Source organism: Cibotium barometz, chromosome 65 (assembly GCF_041138505.1).
Source record: "Cibotium barometz isolate CiBa-2024 chromosome 65, ASM4113850v1, whole genome shotgun sequence".
NCBI classification, from domain to species: Eukaryota; Viridiplantae; Streptophyta; class Polypodiopsida; order Cyatheales; family Cibotiaceae; genus Cibotium; species Cibotium barometz.
Window position 1 is genome coordinate 2,388,690 of NC_141110.1, and position 20,872 is coordinate 2,409,561.

Genomic DNA, 20,872 nt, shown 5'->3' on the forward strand with positions numbered 1-20,872 from the left:
AAATTTGTGGATGACAGATGTACTGTTCATGATCTCTCTTGTGGTGACATCATTGTAGCATCTGGTTCACTATGTCGAGGGCTGTATAAGCTCAATATGGATGGCAAATGTGTAGAGGATTCAGCATGTGCTATTATGGATACGCAGGCTATTTCAAATGCAAAACTGTGGCATGCACGTTTTGGTCATCTGAATTTTGCAAGTTTGCTGCGCCTGCAGAAATCTGAAATGGTGTCTTCTTTGCCTAAGCTTGAGGCACCTGTCAAGCATGTTTGTGAGGGCTGCATATTGGGTAAAATGCAGCGTGCTTCCTTTCCCAAAGATGGATCAGTGAGAGCTGAACGCAGATTGCAGCTTGTTCACAGTGATGTTTGTGGTCCCATGCAAACTCCATCATTTGGAAACTACCTTTACTTCGTGACTTTCATTGATGATTTTACCAGGCATGCATGGGTATATCCTTTGAAGGCAAAGTCCGAAGTGTTTTTGTGCTTCAAACAGTTTTTGGTTATGGCTGAAAATGTGTCAGAAAGTAAGATGGGCACCCTCCGTTCAGATCGAGGGGGGGAGTATATGTCTTCAGAATTTAATGCATTTCTGGCTGAGCGTGGGATAAAACACCAATGTACAGTGCCGTATACACCACAGCAAAATGGTGTGGCTGAGAGAAAAAACAGGTCTCTCATGGAAATGGCAAGATGTATGGTTAAGAGTCAAAGTCTACCACATGGTTTTTGGCTTGAGGCTGTCATGTGTGCCACTTATGTACTAAACAGGTGTCCCACCAAAGCATTACAGGTTGTCACTCCATATGAGGCTTGGCATGGCCGCAAGCCATCTGTTGGCCATTTACGTGTTTTTGGTTGCCTGGCATATGCATTAGTGCCTGTGCAACATCGCAGAAAATTGGATGACAAAGCTGTCAAATGTATTTTTGTTGGATATAGTGCTGAGAGCAAAGGCTATCGTTTGTATCATCCACAGACAAAGCGCATTTTGGTTAGCCGTGATGTTGTATTTGTGGAAGATGCAGTTCAGCCCTTGGTTTCATGTACTAAGGAGACAGATATCAGCTCACGTGATGTCTATGATACATTGTTGCCTCTTTTCAGTGGTGCACAGTCAAGTGCAATACCTCATGAGGCAGTTTTTCAGCCTATGCAGGTTTTAAATGATGGCACAGATCAGCCTATATCTGATGCAGATGTGCATGATGCACTTGAGGATGAGAGACAAGAGATTGAGGGCTCTAGGAATATGCCTAGATGGCTGGTGCAGACTTTGCGTGACAGCAAATTGGATGCCCCTTTGTCTAGTCGCACTCGTTCTGGCTCTCATGGTGCCTCTTATGCGTCAGATTGTTATGCATTGGCTGTTTCTAGTATGTGCGATGAAAGTGAGCCTGTTTCATTTGATGAGGCACAAAGTTCAGAAAATTGGATGGCTGCTATGCAAGCAGAATACGATGCTATTATGAAGAATGGTACATGGTCTTTATGTGACTTGCCCCCTGGCAAGAAGGCCATTGGCACTAAGTGGGTATACAAATTGAAGCGTAAGCCTGATGGCACAGTGGATCGCCATAAGGCTAGGCTTGTTGCAAAAGGTTATGCTCAAGAGAAGGGCATTGATTTTGATGAGACTTTTGCTCCCACATGTCGTATGACCACTGTTCGTAGCATCTGTGCATTAGCAGCTCATAATGGTTGGAATGTACATCAGCTGGACATAAAGACTGCGTTCTTAAATGGAGATTTGCATGAGGAGGTGTATGTATCGCAGCCTCGTGGTTTTGTTCAAAGAGGGCAGGAAAACAAAGTGTGCAGGTTAAAAAAGGCTTTATATGGTTTAAAGCAAGCTCCACGAGCTTGGTATGAAAAAATACATGCATATTTGACTGCACATGGGTTTCAGAATAGTCCAACAGAAAGCACTTTGTATGTTAAACGTGTGGATGGTGTACATCTAATCATTGCTCTCTATGTCGATGACATGCTGCTCACAGGACCAAATAAGAGTCATATTGCTGATTTTAAGGCTGATTTGAATGCCTCTTTTGAGATGTCAGATTTGGGGCATTTGCATCATTATTTGGGGATACAATTTAAGCAGTGTGATGGAGGTATTGCTTTGTGTCAGACAAAGTATATTGAAACATTGTTGCGGAGATTTGGCCTTGAAGACTGCAAGCCTATTGCTACTCCAATGGAGACAGGTTTGAAGTTGAGTCTTCATGATGCTGGAGATCACTTTGATGTCACACTCTATCAGACAGCTGTTGGTTGCCTCATTTATATATGCATTACGAGGCCAGACATTCAGTTTGCAGTCTCACAGGTGAGCAGATTTATGCATAGCCCAGGCATTAAGCATTGGCAGGCAGTGAAGCGTATCTTTCGCTATTTGAGTGGTACTCGGCATCTTGGGTTGTTTTATCCCAAGGGGGGATCATTGCCGCCAGATTTACATGCTTTTTCAGATTCTGACTGGGCTGGTTGTTATGACACACGCGTGTCCACGAGTGGTTTTTGCTTCATGCTTGGAAGCTCATGCATATCATGGTTGAGCAAGAAGCAGCCTACTGTGGCCACTTCTAGTTGTGAAGCTGAGTACAGGGCAGCTTTCACAGCTACGGTTGAGTGTGTGTGGCTCAGACGCCTTATGGCTGATTTGGGTGTTGGGCAGCCATCTGCCACCACCATCTTCACTGACAGTCAGAGCGCATTGGCAGTTGCGCGGAACCCAGTGTTCCATGCTCGTACGAAGCACATTGAGGTGCACTACCATTATGTCAGGGAGAGACTCTCTGCAGGAGAGATCAGTTTGGCTTATGTGCCAACACAGGATAACCTTGCAGACCTTTTCACAAAGGCTCTGCCTCGTGAGAAGTTCGAAGCTTTTCGCAAAGCTTTGGGCTTACTCCCTTTTGTGGATTCGTCCACATAGCTAGACACTTCCCTATACATGAGTGCTAGCTCTTGTTCACCGCATCACTCCAGGGGGGATTTGTTACCATATTATAGTAGTGATGTGTGTGAACACACTTAGGACCGCCGGGGCACTTTTTCCCTCACTAGGAGGTTTTTTCCCCCGTGCATTGTATATACGCCCATTATCTTCTAGGGCTTGTCATCTTTCATTTTTGGCACTCATAATACACTACTGTGTTGTGCTCAAGCTTCCTCATCTTCTTGAAGTTGTGTGTGCATTCCTGCAACCCTAATTCCAACAATACGCATCTTATCACATCCTATCACATCTCATACACCTCTTATCACATCCTATCACATCTCATACGCATCTTATCACATCCTATCACATCTCATACACATCTTATCACATCCTATCACATCTCATATGCATCTTATCACATGCTAGCACATCTCATACACCTCTTATCATATCTTATCACATCTCATACGCATCTTATCACATCCTATCACATCTCATACGTATCTTATCACATCCTAGCACATCTCATACACCTCTTATCACATCCTATCACATCTCATACACATCTTATCACATCCTAGCACGTCTCATACACCTCTTATCACATCCTATCACATCTCATACACATCTTATCACATCCAATCACTTCTCATACACATCTTATTGGACATAAAGACAACTTTAGTAGGAATAACACTTTTATAATAATCCTTTTATGTATTTTACTATGCATAAATTCCATTTTAATGAGAATAATACTTTCAAAATAAAAATAAATCTTTTATACATCTTTCTATGCATAAATTTCCATCTTCTATGCGTATGGGAAGTGATAGGATGTGATAAGATGTGTATGAGATGTGATAGGATGTGATAAGAGGTGTATGAGATGTGATAGGATGTGATAAGATGCGTATGAGATGTGATAGGATGTGATAAGAGGCGTATGAGATGTGATAGGATGTGATAAGAGGTGTATGAGATGTGCTAGCATGTGATAAGATGCATATGAGATGTGATAGGATGTGATAAGATGTGTATAAGATGTGATAGGATGTGATAAAAGGTGTATGAGATGTGATAGGATGTGATAAGATGCATATGAGATGTGATAGGATGTGATAAGAGGTGTATGAGATGTGATAGGATGTGATAAGATGCGTATGAGATGTCAACCAGAGATCAACTTGCATCAGTGAATGTGAGAATGGATGAAGATGATGCAGTGACTGTTTTGCTCAAAGCAGTCAAGAAGGTGTACCCCACCTTAGTCACCACCCTGAAGAACATACCTAATCCCACCCTTGAAGGAGTCATTCAATCTTGTCTTATAAAGAAAAGAGGCCAAAGGGAGGAGCTGAATCTTCAAATGCAACAACTTCATCGAATATCGAACAAGCTTTGTCACATCAAGTGATCAAAGTAAGATGTGTCCATTGCAAAAAGGTGGGTCATTTGGCAAATAATTGTTGAATCAAATATCCCAACAAAATAAAATGTAACAAATGTAAACAAACGAGACATATCACTTCTAAATGTCCTAACAAAGAGTCAGAGGCTAACTTTCTATCAGCCTCTAACTCCACTGAGAAATTATTTTAAATCTCAATGTAACCACACCTATATTTCTAACCTTGTGCACCTAAAGTTATAAAGGCATCCTATGTCCAATACCACCTATTCCAATTTTTTTTCATAGTTGGTATTGAGGGGGGGTATTAAGAGACTAAGGTTATAGAAGGGGAGGAGAAGGGTGTGTATGTGAGTGAAGGGACTTAAGGTCCACTAGCTCACCTATTTAAAGGTGAAGCTAGGAGGCATTTTGTATTGAGCAAGAAGCCTAGTTGTATTTTGAGCAACTTAATAAGCAAGATATTTTCTTGTATTTTGTGAGTGTCTCACCTCCACATAATGATCTAGCATGAGCACCATGAAATTCCACCTCCACATAATGATCTAGCATGAGCACCACGAAATTCTAACACTTTGGAAGGTAGAATGGCAGTGGTGCCATTCTCTCCTCAAACTATTCATACCAAGAAGGAATGGCACCACTGCAATTCTCCCATACCATTCTTACCAAGGGATAATGGTATCCTTACTAAGAGAGAATGGCAGTGGTGCCATTCTCCTTGACATTCTCCCTTAGTAAGAATCCAATTCTTCCTTGGTAAAAATGGTATGAGGAGAGAGGCACCACTATCATTCTCGCTTAGTAAAAATGGTTTAAGGGGAGCATGGCATCACTACCATTCCCCTTGCTACATTTTTTGGATGGGAAAATGGAACCACTTCCATTCTCTCTTAGTTAAAATGAAATTCTCCCTTGGTAAGAATGGTATGAGGGGATAATGGCATGTTGAAATATACAAGTGAATAGGGTGTGTGCGGGAACAAGCCCTTGGCAAGAGGCTGTAAAAGAGAATCTGTAAGTGTGAGAGAACCTGTGAAAAGGTGAGAAGAATCTACTGGGAGAGAATAAAGGGTAGCATGAGAAGATTTAGGAAGTGTGGAGATATTCTGGGAGATATTCTGGGAAAAGTGAAGAGGTGCAGAGAATCAAGCAAAAGAGGTGGAGTGAATCAAGGAGAAATCAGTGGGATTTGATGCTTGGATGTAAACTCTATAAATTGAGGCATTTGCCTAATGAGAATTTGCTGGTTTTTGATTATCCATGCCTACATTAAGCTACTTACTAATTACTCACTAATTACTTTGTTAATGATGTTGATTCTTGGATGTAAACTCTATAAATTGAGGCATTTGCCTAATGAGAATTCGCTGGTTTTTGATTATCCATGCCTACATTAAGCTATTTTCTAATTACATCTTAATTATTTACTAATCACTTTGTTAATGATGTTGATTCTAGTGTTTGATCCACCATAGCTCATCACATTGCCCTAATTTCAACATGGTATCAGAGCCATGCCTAGAATCCATCATTTTGTGAGCCCATTATCTTGCTAATTATTTTGCTAATTAGGATTAGTAGAAGATTATAATTTTCCCTCTTTTTTCAACTCACCTCTGTACCCCCAGGTGGTGGAGGAGCTCTAGCTCCTTGTACACTTCAAAATAGGCCAAACCCTTCTAGCACAAGGTAGCTAACTCACTAATGCTCCAACCAGCCAGTCAAATCAACGTAGCAAACCACCAAGAAACGCAGGAGAAATCACGATTTTCACTAGCACCAATTTTCTGAGGAGATTTTGACATTGCTACTTCATCAAATCGAATTGCTCTAATTCCTCATAACCCCGGGGGTTTTCAAGCATGCTCTACAAGCTGGTGAAGACAGAATTCAATTTCATCAAGTCTATAGTGAGATCCAAGCTCTTCATCAAATCTATAAGTGACTTTGGTAAAAGAGAGATTAAGCTTTCAATATTTGGTCAAATCTTGTATTTATTGGCTTAATCCTCTACTAGACTCATTGCTATTGATAGCTTTGAAAGCATTTGAGCTCATTTGAAGTCTAAGGCACCAGATCTGGACTCCCCGCATACTCTGTTTTTTGCACACAAAATAGTGGATTAATTTGCTAATAAATGATTAATCAATGCTAATCTCTGTATTTTGATACAATTGAGGGTTCAAATTAACCACTAGGTATCTGATATAGATCCCTATAACTTCATATTGCAATTCGGAGTTGGTTTGATACTCCAACCATTTCGTACAAATTGGTTACCCTTGATTTAATGTAATTTCTGGTAAAATTGTGCAGATAAATTTGTGATAATCATCATTTTGCATTTAACCCTTGGTTAATGCTTGTAAATCTCACTCAAATTCAAGATTATTCACAGCCAGAGTTACATTTGGGAATGTGCATAAGAATGAATGCTATACGCATTATGTATTGGGCACATTACATCAATGTAAAAATGGGATCAGACACTGCTCTTGCCCAGAATAAGGCAAGAGGTAAGACCACCCACATAGATTTGGGTTTGCATTGCATAATGACACAAGATAAACATCAAAAACCCAAAGGAACTGTCAGCAAAACATTGAAACATGTTGCTCACATGGAGCAAAAAGACCTGACAGACAAGCTCATGGCCCCAGCCATGAAAGAAGAAGAACATCTCCTTCCAAGAAGAAGATCCACACCAAGAAGATCTAAAGGAAGACATGGACACGAGAAGAGAAGCTACCCCAAGAAGACTGAAAGAAGAGACAGACACGTGGAGAGAAGCTACCACGACAAGAAGACTGAAGACAAGAGAAGATGTGAGGCTCCAAAGAGTGAGGAGCCATGTAAAAATCTTTAAGAGAGAGAGAGAGAGAGAGAGACCCCACAACCCAATGTAACCTGTCCCAACAAAGTAAAACCACCTCTGAGCCACCGATGATGTAGGCCACGTGGTAAATAGATGTATGTGTGAGCACTTTAGTCAAGGTCGCGGGCAACTATAGTAAGCCTTGGACACATAGAGAGAGAGAGTGTCAAGGACTATGAGTTTAGGGACTTGAGGCACTGGTCTCGCGGGCTATCAAGTAAGAGAGAGAAACTTGGTATAGGGTCCAGGTGTGCTAAGATAACTTGAGGGGAGGTGTAGACACTGGTCACGGACTATCAAGTAAGGAGGAAAACTTGGTATAGGGTCCAGGCAGGTGTGCTAGAGAGTATTCACTTGAGGGGAGGTGTTGAAATATACAAGTGAATAGGATGTGTGCGGGAACAAGCCCTTGGCAAGAGGCTGTAAAAGAGAATCTGTAAATGTGAGAGAACCTGTGAAAAGGTGAGAAGAATCTATTGGGAGAGAATAAAGGGTAGCATGAGAAGATTTAGGAAGTGTGGAGATATTCTGGGAAAAGTGAAGAGGTGGAGAGAATCAAGCAAAAGAGGTGGAGTGAATCAAGGAAAAATCAGTGGGATTTGATGCTTGGATGTAAACTCTATAAATTGAGGCATTTGCCTAATGAGAATTTACTAATTTTTGATTATCAATGCCTACATTACATCTTAATTATTTACTAATCACTTTGTTAATGATGTTGATTCTAGTGTTTGATCCACCATAGCTCATCACATTGCCCTAATTTCAACATGGCAGTGGTGCCATTCTCCCTTGTTAAGAATGGTTTGATGAGAGAATGGCACCACTGCCATTCTTCCTTGTTAAGAATGGTTTGATGAGAGAATGGCACCACTGCCATTCTCCCCTCATACCATTCTTACCAAGGGAGAATGTCATTCTAACTAAGAGAGAATGGAAGTGGTGCCATTCTCCTATTCAACCAATGTAGGCAGGGGGAATCACAGTGGTGCCATTCTCCTTTACCAGGTAGAGGAGACCACTTTATAAAAAAGAAAAGATATCAAAATATTGATATAGAAAGGTTTTTACTTACATCCCAATTTAGTCAATCTTTGTGATCTTTTACCTAGCCTTGTGGTGGCCCTCCAAATGCCATCCACTGTGCTCAAAGATGCTGCAAGATGTCGATCTAGTCTTGATTCTTCATGACAGTTTGTGATTCTATGTTGGCCATGGCTGATATCTTGCAACTTACCTCCATAGGAGCATCCGCCACAATGCGAGCCTTTCTTCTTGTTATAAAATGCCCTTCTCTTAGCCCATTGTTCCCCTCCACAATTCTTCAAGAATCCTTTTGCAGCATATATATAATGTTGCCCACCAACAAGAATCCAATATCTGTATTCCTTTATTTTTTCCTTCTTCACCTCATGCTGAAGCATAGGAGTTTTTGATCCCTTTTCCTCATGGAAAGGCATGAGGTATGCACAGGTGTCCAGTGTTTTGGACATCATTGCAAAGCTTTGGACAAGTTCATTTACATAATTTATTGTCAAAGTATACATATTGATTGCAGCCTGGAAACAATTAAATACAAGAATCAACACATCATAATCGAGGCCAAATGGAAAGTATTGACCATACTCCATTAATCCTATCATGCCTGTATCCTTCTTCTCCAACTTCTTATGGATTGCTTCAAAATCCACTTCATGTGATGACGGTTGATACACAACCATGGCATGTGATGATCCTGCTTCTTCCACCACCCTTGTATCTTCTTGCTCCTCCTCCTTGTTGATGAATCTCCACCTGTCCCTGACTTCTGACTTTCCTCATCACTTGCCTTCATACCTTTGTCCCCACTAGCATCCCCGTCCTTCTTAGTCTTCTTTGGAATCTTCCTTGATTTCTTGCCCTTGACTATAGTGTCAAAATTTTTGAGAAGTTGATCAATGTTGTATGTATATAATGTACACCACCCTCTCCTTGTCATGCTATCTTCCTTGGAGGAGTTCATCCTTGCATCTTCATAGCACGAAGGGTCTAACTGGCATATTGTTCCTCCTGGTGCATACACATTTATGCAATGTATATCTGATTTTCCTACAACACCACCTTCTTCTAGTTGACTGACTTGCCCCACATCACTATACTCACCATGTTGATACACAAATAAGTGAATACGGTGTAGTTTTTGGAGAGCACTGTTGTAATTGTCAAACTACCACCCCCTTTAGGATCTAAGACACCACCTTACATTCAAGGAAGAATGTTCAAGGAAGATTGGCAGTGGCGCCATTCTCCAGTTTGTCATGCAATGTAGTGTAGTGTTCAAGTTTGCCTATGAACTACGCTATACCCCTCCAGTACAGACTGGAACTGTTGATTAAAAAATAATAATATCCCCCTTTTGGGGCGAGTTCCAATGGCCATTTTCCCACTTTCTTGCTTTTGAAAGTGGTGGTCAAAATCTTGTAGGCTGAAGATCTACAATATGTCCTCCCCTTGCCTAGATTCAATATACTCCTCTACGAGTGTGTATACCCAAATGAATACAATCAATACAGCCACCATAGATGGTGGGTGGACAAAAGTAGTCAGGTTTTTGATGGGTTAAGAATTATGAATTTAGGATAGCAGGTAGTCCATGGGTATTGACTTCAATACCCATGTGGTCTCAAAGTCAAGAGCTTGTAACAATGTGCAAGATTTTGCATATTGTGAAAGCCTCCCATTTCATGTGGGGAGAATGGCACCAATGCCATTCTCCCTTAAATTCAAGGAATGGCAATGGTGCCATTCTCAAGGCCTCCCATCCCATCACCTTTAAGGGGAGAATGGCACCACTGCCATGCCATTCTCAAGGTCTCCCATCACCTTAAAGGGGAGAATGGCACCACTGTTATTCCCCTTACATTCAAGGCCATCACTTAAAAGGGGAGAATGGCACCACTGCTATTCTCAAGGCCTCATATCCCATCATCTTGAGGGGTAGAATGGCACCACTTCCATTCCCCCTTACTTTTAGGGAAGAATGGCAGTGTGGCTGCCATTCTCAAGTCATCCCATCACATTGAAGGGAAACTGGCATGACTTCCATTCTCTCTTACATTCAAGGAAGAATGGCAGTGGTGCCACTCTCCCTTACATTCTAGGAAGAATGGTAGTGGTGCCATTCTCAATGCCTCACATCCCATCACCTTGAAGAAGCGGAGAATGGCACCATTGCCATTCTCCCTTACATTCAAGGAAGAATGGTAGTGGTGCCATCCTCCCTTACATTCTAGGAAGAATGGCAGTGGTGCCATTCTCAAGGCCTCCCATCACTTCATGGGGAGAATGGCAACATTGTCATTCCCCCTTACGTTCTAGGAAGAATGGCAGTGGTGCCATTCTTAAGGCGTGCCATCACTTTGTGAAGAGAATGGCACCATTGCCATTCTCCCTTACACTCAAGGAATGGCAGTGGTGCCATTCGCAAGGCCTCCTATCACTCACCTTGAAGGGGAGAATGGCACCACTGCATAGCCTTACATTAAAGGAAGAATGGCATTGGTACCATTCTCAAGGTCTCCCATCACCTTGAAGGGGAGAATGGCACCACTGTCGTTCCCTTTTCACTCAAGGCTGGATGGCACATTCCCCCTTATGTTCAAGGAAGAATAGGAGTGATGTCATTCCCAAAGCCTCCCATTAACTTGATTGAAGGGGAGAATTGCACCAGTTCCATTCTCTGGGCCTTCCATCACCTCAAAGGGGAGAATTACACCACTGCCATTCTCAAGGCCTCACATCCCATTATCTTGAGGGGTAGAATACCACCACTGCCATTCTCAAGTCCTCCCATTCATCTCGCAAACTGGGGATAATCCCACATCAGTTCGGCTTCTTTCTCCCAGGTGGCGTCTTCAAAAGGATAGAACTTCCATTTGACTAATAATTCTCTCAGAATTCTGTTCCTAAGAACCTTCTCTCAAACATCAAGGATTTCTTCAGGTTGGAGTTTCATCTACCCTTGGGTTGAAGAAGTTAAAAGTTTATCATTAAGCATATGATTCGGGCTCGGTACATACTTCTTAAGTAGGCTGACATGAAATACATTTATGTACTTTGAGATGAGAAGGTAGAAGAAGTTCATAGACTAAGTCACCTACTTTCTTTGTAATCAGATATGGCCCACAAAATCTTTGTAATCAGATATGGCCCACAGAATCTGGGGGATAACTTCTCGTACTTCCCAAGAGATAGAGAACTTCTTTTGGGGCATACTCGAATGAAGACCATATCTGCTTCTTCGAATTTTCTGTCTGACCTCTTCTTATCTGCATACTGCTTTTGTCTATCCTGGGTAGCTTTTATATCCTTGCGGATTGACTGTATCTACTGCTCCATGTCGTCAAGCATCTGTCTAGACATCTCAACCCTAATCAATTGGTCGGACCAAGTTAATGGTGTTAAGCAGTCTTGTCCATACAGAGCTTTGAAAGGGCTCATCCCAATACTTCGGTGATAAGAAGCATTGTAGGTGAATTCAATTAGGTGCAGATAGCTTAGCCACTTCTTGGGTTCCCTACCACAACATGACTGAAGTATATCTTAGATTACTTGGTTCACCCTTTCTGTATGACCATCGTCTTGGGGTGGTAAGCTATGCTGAGATCCAAGAAAGTTCCTACTGCTTCAAAGAATGCACTCCAGAATCTTGACGTGAATTTGGGATCTCGATCACTTACTATTCTCCTGGGTAGGCCATGCAAGCTGAAGATTTCCTTGAGAAACGCTCTGGCCACATCTATTGCAGTGTAGGTTTCTTTTACTGGAATCAGATGGGCAACTTTGGTTAGTATGTCAACTACCACGAAGATGGAGTTGTAACCTGATAGAACTAAAGGTAGTCCAATAATAAAATCCATACTGATACATTCCCACTTCATCTGGGGGATGTCTAATGGATGTAACTTCCCAGGCATTTTTACTCTCTTGGCTTTGACTTTATAACATATTAGGCATTGACGTACATGATTAAGTACATCCTTTTTTAGTCCAGGCCAAAAGAAGCTTTTCTTTACAGACATGTAGGTCTTGATCAAACCTGGATGTCCTGCTATAAGGCTATCATGGGCTTCATTCAGAATTTGACCCTTAGTCCCCTTATCATTGGGAATGCATAGCCTGCTATTATAATACATAATTCCTTCATCCAAGCTGTACCCTTGAACTCGATTCAACTCCTGAGGAGTTTTGCTTTCCTGCATAAGTAGGGTAGCAATAGGGCCAAAGAATCTATCCTACACTATCTTCTCTCTTGCTTTATTAATCAATGGATTTGACACCACTGTGATTGCAAGCAAGGAGGCTTTTCTGCTGAGGGCATCTGCTACCACATTTTCTTTGCCTGGGTGGTACTTGATTTCAAAATCAAATTCTTGCAGGGTCTGCATCCACCTTGTTTGGCGCATGTTGAGATCCTTCTGTGAGTGAAGATCCACTTTAAGCTCTGATGATCTGTCATCAAAGTGAATCTTTGACCTAGTAGGTAATGTCTCCACAACTTCAGGGCATAGACTATTGAAAGTAGCTCGAGGTCGTGGATAGCACAATTTCTCTCATGCATTTTGAGTTTTCGGGATTCATAGGCCACTGCATGACCTTCCTGCATGAGCGCACCTCCTAGGGAAAAACCACTGGCAGTATTAGTTACTACCTCAAAGGGTAGAGAGAAATATGGCAACTTCAGAATGGGATTGGTTTACCAAGGCGGTCTTTAGCTTATCAAAAGCGCTCTGACACCTGGCAGACCATTGAAACGGGGTATTCTTCTTGAGAAGATTTGTCAGAGGGAAGCTATGAGAGCATACTTAGCTATAAAAATTTTGTACCAACCAATTAATCCCAAGAATCCTCTGACTTCTTTCACTGTCTTTGGTTCAGGCCAATCTATGACTACTTGGACTTTTATGGAATTTGGAGAAATTCCATCTTTGGATACCAGAAAGCCCAAGTATTCAACATGGTCGACAGAGAAAGTGCATTTGCTCTATTTTGCAAAGAGTTGGTGCTTCCTTAGAATCTCAAGAACTTTACGGACGTGAGCTTCATGGTCAGCTGCATTCTTTGAGTAAATCAGAATATCATCAAAGAAAACAAGAACAAAATCATCCAAGTATTCTCTGAGAATGTCTTGCATTAGGCAATTGAATGTAGCTGGGGAATTTCTCAATCCAAACGGCATGACAGTAAATTCATAGTGCCCATCATAGCGAGTATTGATCTTTGGGATATCTTGATCATTAATCCTGATCTGGTAATACCCTAATTTGAGATCTATCTTTGTGAAGATCTGGGCTCCATTTAGCCTGTCTAGAAGCTCATCAATTCTGGGGATATGATACTTATTCTTAAATGTCAGCTGATTGAGACCTCTGTAATCCACACAGAGTCTTAACGTTCCATCCTTCTTTTTCTAAAAGAAGACTGGCGCTCCCCAAGGTGAAACACTAGGTCTTAGAAACCCTTGTTCTAACAACTGCCTAAGCTATTCCTTGAGTTCAATGGCTTCAAGGACTGGCATTTTGTATGTGCGCTGGGCTATTGGTTGAGCTCCAGGGGTCAATTCTATCTCATGATCTACTTCCCAAATCGAAGGCATCTCAGTTAGCTCTGCTGGGAATAAATCATCATACTCACTTAACCATTCTGGTTCTTTAGCCTTTAACTTTGTGTCTACCGGATTCATTTTGACAACATAAATGAGCTGCTTCTTTCTAAGTCCTTTCAATAACCTAGAAGCTTTTACTAATTGCAGAGCTGGGGATTCAAAAATTCCAGTTCCTTGAACTTTGTTCTCGTGAAGATCACGGAAGGAAATGGTTCCATTTTGACAGTGAATGTCAGCTTGATTTTTGTGGAGCCAATCCATTCCAAGGATTCCGTCGAAAACTCCCAAAGGTAAGACTCTGAACTGGCAATCACATTCCCATCTAGATTAAACTAAATAGGATCTATCTCATGGGTGAGTGAAAAGAATCTTCCCACTGGCCAATTCAACTTGCATAGGTTTCCCTGATTTCTGTTCTAAGACTAGCTTACGCAAGCATCCTGTGGAAATAAATGAATGAGTACTGCTTGAATCAATCAAAATCTTGAATGGCTTACCCTTATACTACTCAGCTAGAGCATGGATGATAAAGAATTGACAATTTGGCCCTTGGTTTTCAATCGTAGCATAAATCTGACCTCTTTCCTCTTCCACTACTTCTTCTATCGTAACTGCTCTGGCTGTTGCAGATTGGGGTGGAACTCTTTCTCTTTGGTTACCCGAGTTCTAGGAGGAAGTTCTAAGACTACTCTGAACAGAGGCAGATGGTTGATGAGCTGGAGTCCTCCTGGGATTGCCCTGATTTTGGTGAGACGGCCCTGATTTGACTAATACGAAGGGGCTGGTCTATGCACTCTGGGTCCTTGACTTCCCTGTCCTCTTGACATAGCAGGAGTCGAGCAGTCTTTAAGCTGGTGACCGAAACCCTAACACCCAAAACACCTATTCTCACTTCTAAGCTCATCCCTCTGAATCCTTGAAAGAGGTGGGGCTCCTGAGAAAGTGTTTGGAGGGAAGGGTCTTCCTTCACTTCTGAATTTCCTAGCATCTTAATTTTGATTAGGGCCGTGCTGCCTCTTTGGGGGTGGAAAGTTTGAAGCACTTCCCGGGGTTTGGAATCTTTTAAAGTTTGAGGGTGCAGGCCTCGGCGGGACCTTAACAAAAAATGCTTTAGCAAAGTCCTTTTCCATTCTGACAGCTTCTGCCATTGAGACTGGCTTGGCATTTTTCACTAAAGTGTCCAATGGCTCGTTCATCCCTCGAATGAATCTGGCCACCATCAGCTGCTCTTCATCCAAAAGTGGAGAATATTTGAGGAGAAGGGCAAATACCTGATGGTATTCTTCAATCGTCCGGCTATCCTGTTTTAGTTCCAAGAAGTCATTCATTTTGGTTTCCAGGAAGCCCGGAGGACAGAACCGCTTTCCTGAGGTAAGCTTTAAGATCTGACCAAACTTGGGTATTTCGATCGAGATGGTTTGTCTCGCAATGGTTCCTCCATGCGACCCTAGTCGTTTCCACAATTTTAAATTTGGCGAGAGCCATCTTGCTCCTCTCGTTATAACCGGTTACATCAAAATACTCTTCCATTGCCTCGATCCATTTTTCCACTACTTCTCCTAACTGTTCCCCTTCACCCTTGAAGGGACCAGGTTGGGATTGGTGCAGGGCTTTACGAACGTCCGGATCTAACTCTTCATCATTGGTAAGAGGATCCAGCTGCCTAGCACGGGCTGCGTGCCTCAGGATTCTGACAAAACAATATTTTTGTCAACTTAACTTTGTCAACAAATTTATGACTATTTAATTTTTGAGATTTATTTCTTAAACAAATAAATATTCCATCATAATTCTTGAAAACAAGATTCACTCTGATAATTTTATTAACCAATATTCACAACCATGAAAACAATTTGGAATCTTTTGCAAAACATCATTTATTATCAAAAGTTTTTGATATATACATAGAGCGTCTCGGCTCCAAAAGTCACCGCCTCAATCGCGTGTGCATAAAAAGGCGATATTGCAATGGAGACATGCTATGATATACACGATTCATCACTGATAATGGTGCTGTAATTCTTCTCCTAGGAATAAAGCCACTAAGAAGTCTAAAAATACGGCAAGAATTTTAAAAATTCTGGGGTGAATGATTATAGAGTTATACATAATGAATAACTCCTAGCCTTATCAAGATCATGGTTAGCGAGATATTCTGTCTGAGTCTCTGTCATTGATTAACACCATATTTGTGAGTTTGGGAATCTCCCAAGTCCCATTTTTGTAATACTAAAAAGTTGGGACCCGATTAACATGTCTATAAGTTTCTCAAAAACCCTATCATGTGACCTATCATTGGAAAGCGCTTGAAAAGAGGGATCTATTAAGCTTTAAAGCACACAATTTGGAGTAATGGTGTTCAAGTTATGGCAAATCCAAAGTTTTGACCACGTGTTCCAAACTTATGGGAAATTCCCATATTCCCCAATATGGTGTTGATTGTTATTGACACGAATACTTTGCCGTCCAGAGAGCCACATATGCTGACGTCGCTCTACTGGATCAGGAAAGTATAGATCCTCAAAGTGACGAGCGAGTCTCACTCTGCTTTCTCAGGTTGTAGCAGAGTTGATGAGATTTTCGAAGGCAAAGGCGATCATATCATGACTCTGGGAGAGTCCAGGAATGCTAGACAAATTTGGGGTATCCATCTAAAAATCCAGTTCAATTTATGAGTTCTCAATTTATGAAGTTCATTTCAAACATAATCTTAACAAGTGAAAACATTATTTCCCAGATTTACTTTAAAATTTTAGGTAATTTTTGTTGCTGCGTAAGTTTACAACAGTGCTCTAAGACCAGCTGTGAGACCCCTCTACCCCCTCCGCGTACCTGATTCTTGATTGCTAACAGCGGAAGTAGCTTCCTCATGCGCAGGGCAGGGTTTCCCACACTCGGGGCCTCGCCCTCGAATGTCCGGTGGCCATTCCGAAATTGAAACCGAGAAAATTTCCCTTGCCCGGAAAACGGGGACGATTCCACCTTTTTTATTTTCTATGAGTTTTCTAACGGGTTCAAGAGATTAAACTATCCTTCACCTGATTAAACCAGATAGAAGGAAAACTATCACTGACTTAATTTGAAGAAATCAACGCTTATTCCTAACCAAAATCAGGCACAACCATTGATCTAATCATCTAAGGAAATCAACGCTTTTTTTCTAATAACCGAAATCAAGCACAGCTGTTGATCTACTCATTTGAGAAATTCTTCAGGGTTTTATTTAACTACTCGAATTATAAGCGTATTCCTATTATTTTAATTTAAATATTAAAACTCCAATGATTCCAACCTAATCCCATCCCGCCCATGAGTTAGCCACCACCCAACTACTGGAATCGATAGAACCAGCCAAGTACTCACCTACCCATAATTGAATGCCTTTCTTAACTTTTGCTTTCTCGAGAATACAGATACGCACACACTCCTCTTTAAAACTTTAACATATAAAATAATCCATTGACAAATAGTTATTGGTTACAGATATCATAACTCAAAATTTCCATCCAGTCCCTTGTTTCTCAAAAAATAGTATCACTCTGGACTCTTCGTTCAGACCCATTGGTCAGTAAACGAGATCCAGTAAACAGATTACAATAATCATTTCATCCATCATACATATCTTCCACGACATACGCATGGGTGTCCTAGGCACCGCGAGCCCGTGCATCGCCTGGTCAGAACCCTCCAAGATCCTCCTTTACGTGTCATGGCACTTCACTCAGAGACCACTTCATCGGCCCTCACCCATCATACCGGAAGCACACCATTTTTCAACCATACCAAGGAGGCTGGTCAAGACCTGGGCAGGCCTTGCCACGTGAGCCATCCTTTGAACACTCCCCGCCGCCAAACTTCCCCTAAAAAAACATATACCAAATGCTTCCTCCACTCCAGGATCCTCCTTACGTGTCATGGCACTTCACTCAGGGACCACTTTGTCGGCCCTCGCCCATCATACCGGAAGCACACCATTTTTCAACCATACCAAGGAGGCTGGTCAAGACCTGGGCAGGCTTTGCCACGCGAGCCATCCTTTGAACACTCCCCGCCGCCAAACTTCCCTTAAAAAAACATATACCAAATGCTTCCTCCACTCCAGGATCCTCCTTACGTGTCATGGCACTTCACTCAGGGACCACTTCGTCGGCCCTCGCCCATCATACTGGAAGCACACCATTTTTCAACCATACCGAGGCTGGTCAAGACCTGGGCAGGCTTTGCCACGTGAGCCATCCTTTGAACACTCCCTGCCCCGCCAGCTGTTACAACCGAACTTTCCTTAAAAAAACATATACCAAATGCTCCCTCTCCAGCATTCTGGCGTAAGACAGTCCTTTAAGAAAACAGGGTTTCTATGCAAGTTTTCAGTTTAATTTTCTTTTGAATACAAGGAGTATTTCTTGAATCAGTATCCCCAAAAATTCTTGATCGGAATTCTGAATTTCATGCCAAAATTTCTCGAATTCTATAACCTTGATCCATAGATCAATTCGAAGGGTCTCAAACTTAGTTTCAGATTTGGCGAGAGTTTTGAGAGTATTTTTCTAAACTGGTCACACCTTCTTTCCTCGAAACTGACAAAAGAGTTTGGTCTTGGTCATAGTCTGATTCAAGGTTCGAGTCGGATAAGATTTTTCCTGAACTATCTTTCTCGAAAAGGTTTGATAATTCAGTTACTATTTTACTGAATTTCTTTCTTTGAATATTCACTTAACTCATTTCTAAATTAGTTATGAATTCCAATGAGGAAAAAATTAATCATTTATCTGAATATTTTGATCTCGATAGATTTCTTAAATTTTCTTTTTACAATCCGTGTGAATATAAAACAATAGAAATTTCTCTCAGAGTATTTAATTACTCATAGAATTTAAGAGAATTCTAATTTTGATATAAAAATTCTTTATGCATCTATTTATGCATAAAAATAAACTTCAATGGGAATAACACTTTTATAAAAAAAATCCTTTTATGCATAAAATCAAATTTAATAGGAATAACACTTTTAAAATAAAAAGAATTTCTTTATGCATCTATTTATGCATAAAAATCAATTTTTATAAGAATAACACTTTTATAATTAAAAATTTCCTTTATGCATCTTTCTATGTATAAAAATTTAAATTTAATAAGAATAACACTTTTATAATAAAAAAAATATCCTTTATGAATCTTTCTATGCATAAAAATCAATTTTAATAAGAATAACACTTTTGTAATAAAAAAAATTTCTTTATGCATCTTTCTATGCATAAAAATCAAATTTAATACGAATAACACTTTTATTTAAAAAATTCCTTTATGCATCTTTCTATGCATAAAAATCAAATTTAATAAGAATAATGTTGCCATACATATAGACATGATGTGTGTGAACACACTTAGGACCGCCGGGGCACTTTTTCCCTCTTTAGGAGGTTTTTTCCCCCGGCTTGTATATATGCCCATCATTCTAGGGATAACTCATCTTTGTACATTGACACAATCTAATACATTGTGTGTTGTGTGCATTCTTGCTTCTTCTTCTCCAAGCTTTGTGTGCTTTCCTGCAACCCTAATTCCAACAATTGGTATTAGAGCAGGCATCGGCTCCTAAGGCTACACCGCCAGCACCCTCCGACTCATGTTCTCCCATTGAGGTGAGCTTTCACGAGCGCTTGCAATTCCCTATACTCTGCAAATCAGCCCCTAGGGCTATGCGTTCTTAGAAATTGCATCTGAGGTCGTTTCGGGCTCTGTTTTTGCATTACAAGTTTTGCACAGGTGTTTTCGTCATTTTGTGCAAAAATTTTGACAGTGCACTTCTCTGCAAAACAGGCATACATATTCTATTGTGGGCCATGCTACATAGCACGAGTTGTTTTCTGTTCAGTATTTGCTTCATTACAGGTAGCTTTTGCATCAGTTTCAGTCAGTGGCCATGGCTGATAACAGCAATGATCTATTTCGCATGTTGTCTACTACTGATGACAAACTGGATGGAGACAACAACTACCCACTTTGGGCATACATGATGCAACATGTTTTGGTTGTAAAAGGAGTGTGGAACATTGTGCAGGGTATGGATGTACGTCCAGGTTCTATGGATGTAAGATCTATTGAGGATGTTGCAGGTTCTAGCAGCTCTACTGTTGCTGCTGTTTTACCCACTGCTGATGAACAAGCTCGTTGGGATGGTAAAGATGCATAGGCTCATGCCTTGATTGCACTTTCTGTCAAACGTAACATCACTCCACATATTCGTTCAACTAAAACAGCAAAACAGGCTTCGGATATTCTAGCTGATTTGTATGCAGGTCGTAACGAGGTAAAAATCTCTTACTTGTGTAAAGAGCTAGAATCGAAGATTATGCAGGAAGATGATGACATGAATGTTTTTCTTATTTTTGCTGAGATTAAAGATCTCAAGGAACAATTGATTTCTGTAGGTGAGATTATTCCTGATCATTCTCTTGTGCAAACTGTTCTTGATGCTTTACCTGAGTCATATCAGACTTTTGCTTCCACGTGGAGACTTGTTAATGAGGACACCCATGCATGCCTTGAGTAATCATCAATGAAAGTCACGAAGTACAAGTGCTTACCAAATTACGGAGTTTGCATAGGCCCACATACGTCACTATGTACAAGTTGCAATTTGCGAGTGGCCCGCACAGAACCATCCTTTGGAAACGCAGAATGCTGCATTTTGCCCAAAATACAACCTTCACAAACAAACATGTTTCAATGGTGCCTCAAGAGGAGGCAATGAAGCAACCATATCAAATTTCTACAAACGCAGCAACCTAGCAAAGTTTAGATGACCAAAACGAGAATGCCACAATTTTGCATCTGAAATTGCCTTTTCATCAAAAACTGCATTTGCTGAATCTTCCACACAGTTGTCATAAGAATTGAGCCTATAGAGCCCACGAAACAAGGTGCCAGATACAATAATCGTATCACCAGAAGTCAAATCATGAACAGTACATCTGTCATCCACAAA